The following is a 13,114-nucleotide window of genomic DNA, read 5'->3' as shown; positions in this document are numbered from 1 at the left end:
CAAACAAAAGTCTAGTTTGCCGACACAGTGTTGCCATGGGGTGATGCCGCTTCCACTTTTGCATGCTGCCCTTATCAAAATCCCCCTTGTATCGCAAAATAACAATAAATTCAGAGCTAGCTTTTTTTTTTTAGCAATTAGACAATGGCAAGATAGGATTTTACGTTAAGGCAGGTCTGAAAGGAACATGTCCCCGCCCAACACCCCCCATGTTATTTTGCAGGGGCACAGTTGCTGCATCCTGGGCTTAGCACTGCCCACAATGATTATGATTGGCTTACAGAACTGCAAAGAAGTCAGAGTGTTTCTTTCTACTTCAGCAGAGTGATAAGAGGTTGAACCAGAGATTTTCCCTGTGCAGCCGCAGGGCAATGGAGGGACGTCTGGCAACAAGAAATTAAACAAACAGAGAACAAGCTGGTGCGACTTCAATAGCTCAAAATTCATTTGTCTGTACTGGGCTGCTGTAGATATTATATAACATTTATGTCTATAACCCATCCTAAATAATGCACTTCATCTCGATGAGAAATACTTGTGCTTCATTTGCACAAATCAGACCGGAGTTATGAAGTCGGAGTCTTGAATCTTTTCCAGTATGGAAATGTGGATGAATGCGGAAGTACAATCTTGTCTTTTATTGACATAAAATGTAGTGGAAAATATCAAACAGGCTCAGTGTTAACTAAGAGCCTCTACTGATTTCCATATGTTTAAATAAACATGAAGCATATGCCAGTGTTGCAACTATTTGGCAAGACACACAGTGCCAAAAGCAATAGGAACATGTCATTGTTTTGCTCCCACATTATAATATCAGATTTTTGAGGCAATGCGAAGGATTTCCAGACTTTTGGAAAGTGGTTAAATCAGAATATGACACAATATTATGGAACAAATCATCACCTCTGTTTTTGCTTGAGCCAAATATGATTGTTAAACATTTGTCTGAATGAGAATACAATCTTAAACACACATTGTTCAGCAAAGATTTTACCGGTAAACACATCAAGAATCAAGAGGGATGCTTAAATCCCTGCAGTACCTGTTACAGCTTAATCCCATTTTCATCCCCTTTTAGAGAGGCCATTGTTATTAAAATATCTGCATTCTGTAGTTCACATTAAATTCCCATCAGGCTTTTCCTGTCCATCATCCTTTTGTCATATCCGCAGCGAGGGATCTTTGTATTGACAGATAAGGGAGAATGACATGCTCTGAAGGAAAAGAGACACTTCTGCTCTGAGCAGCATCTCACTCATGGTACATGCATTCCAAAACTTTGGGAAAGATCAGGCGTCAACGTGATAGGTTCCCTCATCAATCAAGACATCAAATCTTCTTTGTGGGTTTTGATTGAACTATATCAGTACAAGCTGATGCAACTCACTGGGGAATTCTGAAACTCTTGCTCGGCGTCATCTGCTTAATGAAAATTTCATCAGTGGTAGTGTTTTCCAGGCCTGGATGGGACAAGTCTGAACAGCACCGGGGCAACTTGGTGGTTGCTCATTGTGTCAAGGAGGCATATTACACATCAGAGAGCAATGAGACACACACACACACACACACACACACACACACACACACACACACACACACACACACACACACACACTATCAGGGCAGTGATTAAATGAATGAAGGGTCAACATAATTTAACACATCTTGGTTTAAGAAAAATAAACTAGCAAAATATCAGACAAGAAAGGTTCTGAATCTTCATCAGTGGGTTTACATGTACAGATACAGTCCAGCTAATAGTTACAGTTCCTTTTACTGTGTTGTCCAAAATCGATTTGTTGGCAGTAGCATGTCCACATCCATAATGTATAATGGTAGATGACTGTATGCCCCTTACAGCTGGTTGCAATCACACTGTTCACCTTCCAGTTCACCTTTCCCATCATGTACCAAAACAAGCTAACCAGCAGTGTTCCCCAATGAATGGCGGACTAAAAAACCTGCTAAAGCAAAGAAAGCATATAATGTACCATGTTTTTTTTTTTTTTTTTTCCCTCTGTACTTTCACCTCCCATGATTATTTCCCCATTGACTGTTTGCTGTTCGACTTTTAGGTTAAACACAGCCAAATCATCAGGTCAGATGGGTTTGATTGAAATGTATACATTTCCAGAGATATTAGATTCCCAGTGGCATATGTGAGGTCCACTTTTAAAAGAAGGATTTCAGTCAGATAACATGTTCACGTGTATTTCTGAAGTCCGGTTTTCAGGAAGACGAACACAATAATGGGACTGTGTCATGTAAGTGTACCGAGTGTCTCAAAGCTTGCTCTGCAGATTTAATGAGAAAAAATATTACAGATATGATTTTGACATATTGCCTCTATCTATCAAAGTATCACAGAGTCAGCATGAAAAGTTAATTTGGAGCTGGGACCTCAGGAGTCTAGGTGTCTTGCAGGCTGAGGGCTGGAGGTCATCTCTGCTTCTTGGAGAACTGGCGCCTGATGAATTATCAAATACGTCTGTAAGCTGCAACGATTCCCTTCCCTAACATTCCAGCACAACTCAACATAGGATCAGAAACCCTGGGGGGGGGGGGGGGGGGGGCCTACATTTCTCATTTACTCACATTTTTTTTTATTCAGCACAGCAACATATTTTATTGAGAGGGACAGAATTTAAGCCCCCACCCCCCCCCCCCCCCCCCCCCCGCCACCACCACCACCATCACTCAATAGTGGTCTTTTGTGCTCAATTAAGGGTAAAAGAGGATTTTTCTGCTCGGCCTTGGATTCCCATGTAAGCTTGACTGGTGCTGACTCGGCAGCAACTTGTTCAGTTTCCCCTTTTCCCAGCATTAGGATCAACATTCAGCTGCCATCGTTTGTCCTACAAACACTGTAAGCCATCAAACATGATCTCTGTCTCTCTCCGGCTTTCTCTAAAGGTGGACTGGGCTGCTGAAATATGAATGCGCCCCTTCGCTTGCCCTCTTTTTGGTTCTCCTTTTAGGCATCCAGCTTCAACAGCCAGGATTCGAAGGCAGTCTGCTGCAGGAAGTAGTCACTGGAGTCGATGGGGATGTTAGACACATACTCACGCTTCACATGTCGCTCCCAGGCATATCTGACCCTTTCTGTGTGAAAGAGCTTTGTTATGTTCCACCTGTGAGGTGATGAGTCTGTTTTTAGACTACAGGAGTACAAACAGATGTTAACAAAGAGAGAGAGAATGACTAAAGTTGGGTAAGGTGTGTTGATTAGTGTGAGGCAAAACTGGCAGACAGACAATCTTTGAGTCAAAAGTTTTCTGGTTTTTTTTTTCCAAGAAAAAAAAAAAGAAAATTCGCTAATTCAATGACACAGGAGAAACTGACTCGTCACGCACCACGCGCTTCTACAACAGCACAGGAATTCCTCTGAAGGAGCTGTAACAGCAGTGTTACACGCTTGGGGAAAAAAAGCCTTAAATGCAGGACTGCAAGACAGAACAGCATATTCTTATCACCCACACACACATAAATCAACTGATACACATGGGGAAGAAAAAAAACAGTCCTATTTACTTGAGGTAATTATGATCCATTTTGACAGCCACAAAGTCCCAAGAAAGTTAGCTTCGCTGCTAAGCGTGCGACTAAAACGTGCTACTGAGATAACTGCTACGAGATGATGTCAGCGGAAACATCCATTAAAGGAAATTCAAATTGTAATCTCAACCATGTGCCTCTGTTTGCATATATGAATAGCCTCCCGTACGTTTAATAGCATTTGTTTAATAGAGAGTTGCTAAGATTTATAGCTACTTGTAACTTCTAGCCCCTGACATCTTTTGTCTTCCTTTTGTACCATGACATTCTTTGCGTGCCAGGGTGATTGTCAGCTACGCAGTCATGATCAGGATGGAGGAGTTGCAAATAGCCATCTGGCTCTATTTCTTGTCTTTACATTTCTGGCTGAAAAAAATTGCTACATGGCACAATACGGAGCTATTGATGCTAAATCTAATGGATGAGCGCCATTGTTTTGAGTATTTTTCCTACTTGGTATGTTACACAGCAGCAGTTGCTGACTGAAGACAAGCAGAACAGCCTGTCATGCCTCCAGTTCTCAGCTGGTGCTAGAGCTGGTTCGTAAGCGGTAGAATTTGCGGACCCTCTAAGAACCAATTTGGTTTTCTACTGGTTGAGAGCCATAATGAACCACTGCTACCATTACAGACAGTTTCTGGCTGTGTGACTGAAACCTAGGTCTTTTATTTATTTTTTTTTATTGATAACATCTGGTTGGTCTTGTAGGTCTTACAGTTTGAGGCCAGCGAAGAGTTAATGCAAGCCTGGAACCAGTTTTTCCTTCCAGGAGTCAGATCTTAGTCTGTGAAAACATGAAGAACTGGTTCCAACTTCGCTTGGTTCCAAACCAGCCTCCAACATCACCACCTCTTAATTTGAGTTTCTTTTGCCTCTTGATGAGATTTAATACCGATGGCCTCTGTGGTCTCTCTCAGCCACTTGTTAGCAACCGGTTTAAGGCACCGAAAGCTCCGTGTGGTACTGAGACGTTGTAGAACAAAACCTGAAAAAGTCTTAACCACTGACGTCATTTCAGGTATAAAGCCGTCTCAACATCCCACTGACTTAGAGACAAAGGAGCCGCATTTTCAACATTGCTAATTTATTTCATGGTTTTAAGTTTTTCTTTGTGCTCAAGCACAGGAGAAGTTAGAGGATGTAGACATCCGTCTGCTTTATCCGGCAAGATAATTCTATAAATTAACGCAGTGTTACATGCTGACATGAAAGTTATAAAGGAGAAAGTTTCTGATTAGTTCCATAGTCTGCATAGTAGCGCACGTGGGAAAGTGGAATTACAGGTGTGATTTGAATGAAAATGTGGATTAGTGTTTAAATCTCAGCTGCAGCACCGCAGAAGCTAGGGATTGCAGAATATTGAGGAGAGCACCTTGCCCGGATCATCTGACGGCAGACGGCTCCTCCCCGCTCCCTCCAGTCTGCTACACAAAGCTCGGGCACAACTCCGTGCCCACATGCAGCTTGTGTGCCTGTGTGCTGGAGGTGTTCAGGCTCGTCTGCGTGAGCGGGACACGGAGTCGAGTTCTTCACTTTGAATACACGAGGTCTCCGTCCCCCTCCTCCTCTTTCTCCTCCTCCTCCTCCTCCGCGGTGTCTTCTTTCAAATGAATCCGTGATGAGAGCGGCCGAGAAGAGACACGGACGCCTCTCTTTTTTTCACGTGGAGCGGCGGTGCGCTACAGTGCGCTCCTCCGTGGTTCATCATCATCATCATCACCACCATCATCATCATCATCTTCTTCTTCTTCACCACCACCACCAGCTGCTCCTGAGATCAACTCAAACCCAAGAGGCGCGCTGATACCCTCACCGAGCTCCCAATGCGAGGTAACCAGTGTTAAGATTTCCTTCACTTTGTATGAATGTGTGTGTGTGTGTGCGTGCGCGCGCGCGCGCGTGTGTGATACATTACCACTGGTGGACGACGCAGGGGTCTCTCATCCATGCGTCTGACCAGGAGGTTTATATCTTTAAGCGTTTCAATCTATGCACATGAATGCTTCTATAAGACTATAATGAAGCTAAATCCAGTGTATCACCTTCGATATTGGGATCCTTCATTACTGCGAAATGCCTTTTCTTTGCATTTAAGTCCTCTGATAGAGTATTGATCAAACTAATTAGAATGCCTCTCTCAATAAATGAGGAGAACTCTTCCTCAAATCGGATGAGAAGTTTTGCTAGAAATGGGTTTGAAATGAATTGAAATCAGTTTGAAATAAAAGCAGCACTTCTTCTAGAGGGCTGTTGTATGGGTGCCTTAAGTCACTGTAGAAGTCCAACTAATGGAAACTGATGCTCTCCTCATGCTCTCTAACCTTGATGCAGCACTATTCATCATCATGTCTCCTGTGTCTGCCATCACACCTAAATACTGTAATCCAGCCATATAATGTCACTGGATTCAAATGGCCACAGGCTGTGTAATTCACCTTTAATTACAAGCATGTGGGTGTTAACTTTGCACTTATGGCTGCAGGATATCTCACAGGCATCAGACGTTAAGACGAGAATACCTTCAAATGAAACTGTGTTTTCTCTTTTCTCCGTCAGCCTCTCCTGTGTTAAAAGTGTGATTAAATTGCAAGTAGTTTCATTCTTCTCCCGTCTTTTAGTCGGAGGTAGCAACTATGCTGAGAGAAGCAGCACTCCGGCAGGCTTTATCTTTAAAAATGTAAGCGAATTGCAAGGTTTTGTTTTTATTTACAGAGCATGTAAATGAAATGTAAGTGAATATACTATAAATCAAACAGCAGGTGTGTCAAAAGTAATAAAAAAAAAAAGATCTAAAATAATTATTTAAAACAAAGAGGGAGGGCCGTTCTTTTCACAGGGAACAGCAAAGGGCAAAAGGTCAGTATCAAAGAGCGGGTCCCTCTCGTTATTTTCACACCCGAGTGATCCACATGAATGAGGTGCCTGTTCACCAAACTGGGACAGATACTTGGTTTACATTGTCTGAACATTTGTTTGGGGCAGACGTGTAAGTAAAAGTGATGATAGACAGAAAGCGGTGTGGGATTTTTCCTGACAGTAAGTGTTTACGAGTCTTGACTGTAAAGACGATGGCGGTTCAGGGAGGTGTTATGATTTCCAAATCCCCAAAAGAAAACTCAAGGTGTCCGGGTGATGTATGAGTGGATGGGTACGCTGGGTCAGTGGATGCTACTCCATAATATGAGGAGCGTTTCATGTGGGATGGATGGAACGAGGAGGAGTCGAGGGACGAAATTGTTTCTTGTGTACAATTTCCTGTTATTATGTTTTGTTTGGTGGAGTTTCTCCAGTTGGCTCCACTTGAGCAAAGAAAGGGTGGGTGGGTGAACAACGGAACAATAGTGTATTTTCTTCTCCTCTGTGTTCCTAATCAAGAGCAATAGAAAATAACAAGAGTGGAATTAATATTTGATGAGGTTGTGTTTGTTGAATTAAAGTATGAACACTATTAGCTGAGGCATACAGGGAGATTTGTTAAAAATGCAAATTAATTCAAAAAGGGGGGGGGGGGGGTTGTTCTTCCCGCAGGAGTTAAGAGTTATCATGAAAGAAGCAGCCTTTTTTGCTGTAATATGTGCACGATGCAATCTCAAGGCCTTAATTTCAGCATTAAAGTTGAAGTGAAATTAAAATTCTTTCTTTTTCCTTTTTGCAAAGATATCAGTGGGTGTTTGTTTTGACTTTTACTTTGATCCAAACTGTAGTTACCAAGAAATAAAAGTTTTGTTTTTTTTTTCTGTCATGATAGCTCCCCCTTCATAAGTGGTGTCTGTTATTTGGGGTGTGTTTGCTGCCATGTGTTCTAGTTTATCTATTGGTTGGTAGTAAAAATACTTCCTAATTATCAAGCTGTGGTAACACCCACACCAAAATTCAAAAACACCCTCCCTTATTCTGGGATAATTATGATGTGTTTTCATCTAAATGCTGGAATGTTTTTTTAAAAACTAAAATTAGCGCCTATAGAGGGATTTGTTTTAACACTTCTTTTTCTCAGATGTGTCAGTTTTAAATGTCACAAATGAACAGGAATAGCAGGATTGTGGCAGTCGGCATAAAGACTTGTAAAACTGGTCCGTCAGTGTTAAGCAAAAAAATGAACAAACAAGTAATTTTAACAAATCTTTTAAGTGCATTACTTCTTGGTCAGCCTGTCGAACATGTCAACTTGAATATGACTTTACTATTTGAATTTGGTCCAGTATGTCCAGTTCTCCCCGTGTGGGGAAAAACCTTGTCCCTTTAGCAACTATGTGTTGATTAACTTGCTCAAATATGGATAAATGGTCGAAGCAACCCCATCCTACACCTACGGGAGCTGCAGAAACTGTCAGTTTCAGAGTCAGAGTCCTGAATGTCAAAACCATCTGCTCCAGGGCTTCCGTAGCTAACATTCATGTTAGCCTAGCCACTGGTGGCGCTACAAAACATGACACCTTGTGAGAGTTTAGCAATTTGGGTGGGGCTTCACAGCAGTAGTTGGAATGGTTTTAAAGGGTACTTGATGAATAGTTTTGGAATTTGGCTTATCGGACTTACTTATCAAATAAGTCTGATTAGATTTATCAAATTTGACTTATAAGAATTTCTAATTTGAAAAAACTTAAACTTTTTGACCTTTTAGGTTGTACTTTTGATTCATTTGCATGTTTCAACTCAAAAGAGGTGCTTTGATGGATAAACGTGTTTTTGAACTTATTCCTGGGCTGCACTCACTGTCAGCTGGATAACCGTGACGTGCAGCAGTATTGTTACCATTCTTTGTTCGCATATCTGTCGCTATGTGCAATGTTAGCTTGTATCATATAATTAAGGTGTAGCCACATTAGTTTACCAGCAACAGACCTACTTACTTTTGATCTTTGTTCATTCTCAGCTGATTTACTGTGACTAGAAAAACAAGTTTTAGCTGCAATGTTCAGATTGCACAACAGAGTGGTGAGCAGGTGGCAAGGCTGTTTGTGTTTTTGTGCAGGCAACAACACACGTCATGACTGGTACAGGGTTGAAAATTAGTGCGTTCACACTGGTGTCACATTTCAATCACTGCTGAGTGGAGCTGAAACTGATAAATACCTGAAACAACTGCTGAGTCATTTAACCTGGATTGGAGGTGATTTTAGCCGTTCCTCACCGAGCCAAATATAAGTGTGAAAGGGGTGATAGAGAGCGGTGAGGTTACAGGAATATTTGTTCCTGTGAGTTTTAGCAGTCTGGTCATTTAGCTAACAAGCTAACGTAACTCCTTTTGTTTAACGGTGGTCAAACACAGCAGAAGGGGGATGATTAAATCATATGAACAAAGAGAGACGAGTGGGAGTCAGTGTTACACTGCCTCCACAAATATGTCACAAAACTCTGTTGTATCAGAAAAGCCAAGTGCGCCGTTGTTAGTTGTTCTTGTTTGTTAGTTTGACTTTGATAAATATTGTCTTGTTAGAAGCAGGTCAGACCGCTGACTTCTACAGAGAGTGGGGCTTCCTGTTCCCAGTGACCTGGTTGACAGGGACCAGGTATCAATATTTCCCATGCCGCTTGTTCAATAAGAGTTGTCAGCTGTCATGTGCTCGATGATTGACTTTGATCAGAGCTTATTATAGCTCTGTTCGTCTCAAAGCTGCAGGATTCACTTCATTATGCTTTCGGCCTGAGCTGAATAAATGATTCCAAAACGGAGCCGTTTGACCTAGTGAGATCTCAGTTCTACTGGCTTCTTGATTTTGGATATTTACACCACGATGAATAGGTCACCCAAGTACACGCACACATCCTGCATTGTGATGTTAATGTCATACAGAGGCTGATTTTTTTTCTCCCTGCGCCTGTAGAGCAGGCTCGATCCCCCGTCTGCCTCCCCCGTGAACTGATTACTGATCAGATGAGCATTTCATATCAGCCTTGTGGGGGGAAATTAGAGGATTAGTAACAACTTCATGCTTATTCCCTACTTATCTTCCAGGCTTCTAAATCCTGTGGAAGCCATTGTTATTTTAAGTAGCTTGGCAATTGAGCGTGGAAGCAGACTCTAATTGTCCCAAGTCTTCAGAGCGGAAGAAAGCTAACGTTTTGGAGCTCCCTCCCTTGCTATTCAAGCTATGCCATGATGTGAAACTGAGCAACTGAGAGAGGACCATGAAGCTGACTGCCAGGACCTCTTCACTCCAATTCTCGGTTCATACATAATAGATAAGTCACTGTAACTTACAGTACAGGGGCATAACTAGGCTAATGCCTAGATTTGCATATTTGTGCTGAATTCCATAATTCATGAGTGTGCAGCAGGCAGCGATCGTTGGTGCAAAGAGCCACCTTGGTCCATATGCTGTACACCACATATGGGCTGATACCCACCATGTGCTCCAGCAGCTAAGCATTAAAAAGCAGCATCGAAGCTGTCACTGCCAGGCACAGGGGAGCTGCATCTTCATCATCAAAAGCCTCCGAGTCTGAACTCAGCCTTTGGGAAAGCCATATTAAATGTGCTCAGATTCAGAGACTTTTTCCTGCTTTAATTTATCGATATTCTGAAATAATAGGGAAGAGGAGACAGTGACAGCAGCCACTTTTTCATCAGGAGGTTCAAGAAAGCCTGACATCATCATCATCTGTGTGTGTTGTGGAGTAGATTCATCATTCCACTTGATGACGGGTTAAGTTATTTATTCATTACCTTTGTTCTCTGCCTGCTACAGATGACATGGCGCATTTCGGTGTGTCATACAGCCTCTTTCTCATATTTGTCAGATTAATGGTATCCGTCTCGTCGGGAGGATCATGACCCCCATCTCGCTGAGGGAGATTTGTTTGGATTCGGATGCTTCTGCTCTGCCATATGTACCCATTTACGTTGTGTTGGTGTGTGCGGTTTTGTGAGGCCGAGCAGACAGAGGATTGATGTTTCCGCAGATTTTCTGTTTCTGTGAAATGTTTTCTTCATCTGCCTGGTGGCCCGAGAGCATCAGAGTATCACTGCGCTTTTAATTAAATCTTGGAGTTAGAGATCGTGGGAGCTAATAACAGGACGTCATTTAAATGTGGCTTTATGAATGATTTGCATATTGAACAGATTAGCTTTGGGATCGTCATTAAATAAAGATCAAGTGTTTGTCAATCATTTGGACAAAGAAGCTCATGTATAGGGTGATATTAATTCAGCCCGTGGAGACTGAGGCCATTCCTATCTTTTGTCTTTCCTTTTCTTTACACACCACTGATAGTCATTTTAAAGGAGCGTATGAATACTCATGAGAACAAAATGTCAAGCGCTGGTCGGCGCTGGCTCACCACTATCAGCACCAGTGTTTGACATTTGTTCTAAAGGTGAAGATCTGGGTTTGTCTAAATATGAAATTTGATCTTCTGAGGCATTGATTTAGAGTTATTGTGTGTATACTCTGATGCTTTGATGTCTGTTACTCCAAAAAGAAAAAGAAAAATGTTGCTCCTTCATTTTGTCCTTGTTAAGATTTCAGCAGGTCTAAGCTGCTGTTGGAGAAGTATACTGATACCCAAATGTCAGTCAGGGACTTTAAATGTAGCTATACTGTAGTGTTAGCAGCATTTAACACACTCGGATAAAGGATGGGACGGAGTAGTCTCCAGAGAAGGATATCTGACCGGTGTTAATGATGTCTCACTCATGAAGACGTCTTTAGCATCTGTCTCCTGAGGCTGTGTAGGGATCTGTCCGTGGTGCCGAATGAGACGCGCGACGTCTTGTTGGAGGTTTTGGAGGGACAGGCACCCGGAGGAGCGCCTGTCTTTGTCCCCCACCTCAAAAGAGATTGCTGCTCCTCTGAAACCTGGAATTGAACTTAGATCCTCTCTTGCCTGTAAGACAAAATCAAGAGAGCTGATGCAAAGAGCTCCTGCTGAATCTTATGTGGCGTAAAGCAAGGTGTACAAGTATGAAGCACTGGAGTGTATGATTGGTAGCATTCCATCCATGTTGTGGGCTCATGTAACATAGTGGGTGGAGCTTGCTGGTCCTCCTTTCCCGCACCCAGGTGTCATCTTACTGAAGAAAATTTAAAATGCAGATATTTCCAATGACTTCTCATCCCCTTGTTTTATGTGATAAAGCAATTGTACTTTTCATACGATGAGTCAGCAGATATCCAGACTTATGTGGCTGTACACTCAAAATCACAAAGGAATATATCAGACCAAACACTGTACTACCTTTGTAAAACTGCTGCGTCAAAGAGGTTTTTTTTGTTGTTGTTACTGAACTTTGTGCTTAGTTTCAAGTTGCAGGTATTTTGGGTTTGTGAAATTCAGAGAATATTCCATGGGAATTAACAAGAATATATGACAATTAAAAGAGGTAAACTATACTTTTTTTTACTTGCTCTACTTCATATAAGACAAATATACTCATTTGTATCGTCATAAGCACATATGCATACAGATGTACACATTTTCAAGTTCATCTATATGTGAGTAGAACTTTCATGAATACTTTCATGGAGCAACCATGGAAAAAGTCATTTGATATTTGCTATTTAATAGAAATACAGTTCATCAAATGTATTTAGGATCTAAACATACCTGACTGGATTTCATCATGAAGGGGCATAAACAGTAAATGTGGCTTCAAAAACCCCACTATTGTGTATAAGATGCTAAAAGTCTGTGCTGGAGGAATACACAGTGTAATCTATATTCCATCCATACATCCATTTTCTTCCGCTTATCCTGTTCAGGGTCCCGGGGGGGCTGGAGCCTATCCCTGCAGCCTTTGGGCGAGAGGCAGGGTTCTCCCTGGAGAGGTTGCCAGTCCATCGCAGGGCCAACACATAGAGACAGACAACCATTCACACTCACAGCCACACCTACTGTCAATTTAGAGTATCAATCAGTCTCGTCCCCTCTTGATGTCTTTGGGTTCTCTCTGGTACTCCAGCTTCCTCCCACAGTCCACACAGGAACAGGGAGAACATGCAGACTCCACACAGAAAGATCCTGTGCTCCAGCCGGGGCTCAAACCCCGGAACCTTCTTGCTGTGAGGTGACAGTGTTAACCACTGCACCACCGTGCCGCCCCCCTATATTCCCTTTAAGTGTTCATTTCTTTTTCTTTTTTTTTGTTCAGAACACTTATTCTATTGTTTGATTGGATTTTTTTTGGGCCAGTGTTTAATATAAACTCAAAACTAAATTGTATTCCTAGGTGCTGCACTGGAGTCAGCAGTTACTCCAGTCCACATGGTGGCAGTAATGCACCTCTATGCAGGTTAACCAGCAGCCAATAAGGACTGTGTAAGAATCACAGGCAGCAGATGCTCACTTTGGAGTCAGCTTCTGATCTAAAATACCATAGGTATGCAGCTGCCAGCTGTATTACTTGTAAACTAAGTTAATTAGGGCCCGAATATGATTATTATTATTATTATTGTTATTATCATTACAGTCCATTTTGTTTGACTCAGTGAAATATGTGTATGCACCCAGTGTTGTATATAATGTAATATATCTGATGTTAAATATGCTAAATGTGAAGTGAGATAGTTTTCAGTGTGATTTGTCATATTCGTTCCCTCCATGAGGGCTAATG

General features: G+C 42.0%; 1 protein-coding gene across 2 annotated transcripts in view; it reads left to right on the top strand.

Moving 5' to 3' along the window:
- The first annotated feature begins 5,012 nt into the window (after window positions 1–5,012).
- The window catches only part of hs3st1l1 (heparan sulfate (glucosamine) 3-O-sulfotransferase 1-like1), a 31,741-nt gene continuing 23,639 nt past the window's right edge, over window positions 5,013–13,114 (top strand). For both annotated transcript variants that reach the window (XM_086180311.1, XM_086180312.1), the window contains exon 1: window positions 5,013–5,388. The gene's annotated coding sequence lies outside the window, so the exon portion shown is untranslated. The remainder of the gene's footprint in view (window positions 5,389–13,114) is intronic.

This window comes from Aulostomus chinensis, chromosome 16 (genome assembly GCF_037954235.1).
Source record: "Aulostomus chinensis isolate RoL2024-O1b breed Wild chromosome 16, RoL_Achi_v1.0, whole genome shotgun sequence".
NCBI lineage: Eukaryota > Metazoa > Chordata > Actinopteri > Syngnathiformes > Aulostomidae > Aulostomus > Aulostomus chinensis.
This window is presented reverse-complemented; position numbering and strand designations above follow the sequence as displayed.